The sequence below is a fragment of the Otolemur garnettii genome, unplaced genomic scaffold, assembly GCF_000181295.1.
Source record: "Otolemur garnettii isolate 467f Iridium unplaced genomic scaffold, OtoGar3 scaffold00096, whole genome shotgun sequence".
NCBI classification, from domain to species: Eukaryota; Metazoa; Chordata; class Mammalia; order Primates; family Galagidae; genus Otolemur; species Otolemur garnettii.
Genome location: NW_003852491.1, coordinates 3,043,998 through 3,046,911, shown reverse-complemented (window position 1 = coordinate 3,046,911; position 2,914 = coordinate 3,043,998). Strand labels below are relative to the sequence as shown.

General features: G+C 37.7%; 1 non-coding gene across 1 annotated transcript; it reads right to left on the bottom strand.

Annotated features, from left to right (window-relative positions):
• Positions 1–792: 792 nt before the first annotated feature.
• Positions 793–899, bottom strand: LOC111727178. The gene has a single exon (XR_002774791.1). It is a non-coding gene; the product is annotated as a U6 spliceosomal RNA (small nuclear RNA).
• Between the last annotated feature and the right edge of the window lie 2,015 nt (positions 900–2,914).

The following is a 2,914-nucleotide window of genomic DNA, read 5'->3' as shown; positions in this document are numbered from 1 at the left end:
TTTCAGTTCAGATGCCTCAGATTCTAGTTGCCTAATGACGTCTCCTGTTTTAGCTAAGCTCAGCCATCCAGAAGAACTGGAGTGGAGTTGCAGTTCAGAGAGTTGTTTTTCTTTCATGAATGCAAGACTTCTTTTACCTCTATAGTTTGCGGTAAAGTTTCATTTTTGCTTTAGGCTTGAATATGTCTACCTAATTCCCCCGAAAGCTCTGACCTTTAAGCTTTTCTATGAGAATTTCTTTCTCTTTTATAAGAGAATGGAGTGGAGTTGCAATTCAGAGAGTTGTTTTTCTTTCATGAATGCAAGACTTCTATCTTTTACCTCTATAGTTTGCGGTAAAGTTTCATTTTTGCTTTAGGCTTGAATATGTCTACCTAATTCCCCCGAAAGCTCTGACCTTTAAGCTTTTCTATGAGAATTTCTTTCTCTTTTATAAGAGAATGGAGTGGAGTTGCAATTCAGAGAGTTGTTTTTCTTTCATGAATGCAAGACTTCTATCTTTTACCTCTATAGTTTGCGGTAAAGTTTCATTTTTGCTTTAGGCTTGAATATGTCTACCTAATTCCCCCGAAAGCTCTGACCTTTAAGTTTTTCTATGAGAATTTCTTTCTCTTTTATAAGAGAATCACTTCTGCTCTTCTAAACTCAAATACAAAATTTCTTTAGTTTCTTCATGGTGAGCATCTATCTGGTCTCTACATATGTGGGTATGTATATGTATTTGTGTGTGTGTGTTTGTATTTATATTTTTATTTATTTATTTTAAAATTTAAATCGGATTAATATGAGGGTGAAAATATGGAACGCTTCATGAATTTGCATGTCATCCTTGCTCAGGGGCCATGCTAATCTTCTCTGTATTGTTCCAATTTTAGTATATGCGCTGCTGAAGCAAGCACTATTTTTTTTTTTTTTTTTTTCTGAGACAGAGTCTCACTCGGTTGCCCTGGCTAGAGTACGGTGGCATCAGCCTAGCTCACAGCAACCTCAAACTCCTGGGTTCCAGCAATCCAGGAGTAGTAGTAGCCTCAGCTACTGTGATATATCTACAAGCGGTACTCCTCCCAAGTAGCTGGGGCTACAGGTACCTGCCAAAACGCCCAGTGAATTTTTCTGTTTTTAGTAGAGATGGGGTCTCCCTCTTGCTTGGGTCCATCTTGAGGGATCCTTCTACCTAGGCCTCCCAGAGTCCTAGAGTTATAGGTGTGAGCTACTACACTTGGGTCTGTTCATTATCTTTTCTTTTGAGTGCTGATATTGCAAAATCTTTCTCTCAACTGAGTTTAATTAAATAATCATGCTGCACCTGTAAGGTAGAACGGAAAGGTTTCTGCCTTACCTGACTAATAGCTGGAGCACAAGTGTTTACTTTTGCCTGGGTTCCATTCCTATGAATAATTCTGGCAGGGCTCTCCAGATTAGATGCACTAGACAGTTCTTTGACAGTGTGCTCATGCCGGTTTGCTATTTCCAACAGCCTCTTTTCAGCTAGACACAGTTCTACTTTTAACTGTCTTTGTGTATAGTCAGAGACTTTATAATAGTGTTTTCTTCCCAGAGAAATTTTCCTGTTTCCTAGAATAGATTCCTCTAGTTGATGTTTTCTTGAGCTACAACCAACTTTTCATTTTCTATTTTGAGATCAGACACAACTTTAACTTTTCATTGAGATGTTTCATATTTGAAAGATTTTGCTTTAAGTTTCTAACATCAGCTTCCCTTTCTCTGAATAAGTCACCATTAAAATTACTGCTAAGTCTTTTTTTTTTTTTTTTTAAGCAGCAGCGTCTCTCTCTGTTGGGTCAAGTGATTCTCCTACCTCAGCCTCCAAGTAGCTGGAGCTTCAGGTGGCCACTGCCACATCCAACTAATTTTTCTGTTTTTATTAGAGACAGGGTCTCCCTCTTGCTCATGTTGGTCTTGAATTCCTGACATCAGAGATCCTCCCACCTAGGCCTCCCAGAGTGCTAGGATTACAGGCATGAGCCAGTTCATCTAGCCTAAAGTCTTGATTAAGAAGCTATGCTGAGTCATTTCTGACTCTAGGACTCCTTCTCATTTTGTCTAACATGTTTCTTAAGTTCAACATTCTTTTTCTGGGTGTTAAAATTATATTCTTGTGACTTACCGAGTTGACTCACCAAACTTTCTATTTATCCTGCAGAGTCTGTTGGCTAAATGAAAATTACTAACTGTTCACATTGAATTAACTTCCTTTTTACTGTCTAACTCTTTAACAATGTTCATTTTATTATCTTTGAGGTGACAAGCCCTGTTTTTCCATCGTATTCCATGGAAGATAATTTCTTATTTAGGTCTTTCCCTCTATTTTCCAGTTTTTCATTTTTTTTTAGTAGACTCTATCTTTTGAGTCCATGGGATTTGAATAATGTTTTGCATCTCTTGAACTTTGGAGAAATGAGTTACTCCAATTCCTGAGCCACCTTGCTATAACAGTTTTTCTAGTTCTTCTGTGCTTTCTTCATAGGTTTTCTTGATGTCTCCAACTTATTTCTCTCCATTTTTATTGATGAACATTCTGGAATATTGATACTGATATTTCAAATCGGTGGTTATCAATTTCCTGACTTCTGTTCAAGTTCTTTGATGGCGTTTTGTAGGTTTTGTTTTTATCAAAACTAATTCTTCCTAACAGACTTTGAGGTTGTTTCCATAGAAGTAGAACTGGCACACACAAAAAACCTAATTGTTCCTTCTAATTTATTTATTTGTAGAAAATACGGTCTTGCTCTGTGCAGTGGCCTTATTATAGCCCACTGTTACCTCAAATTCCTGGGCTCAAGGGATCCTCCTGCTTTAGGCTCCCAAGTAGTTGGAACTATAGGTGTATGCTTCTGCTCCCAGCTAACTTTTAAAAAATCTTTTGTAGAGATGAGGGTCTTGCTATGTTGTC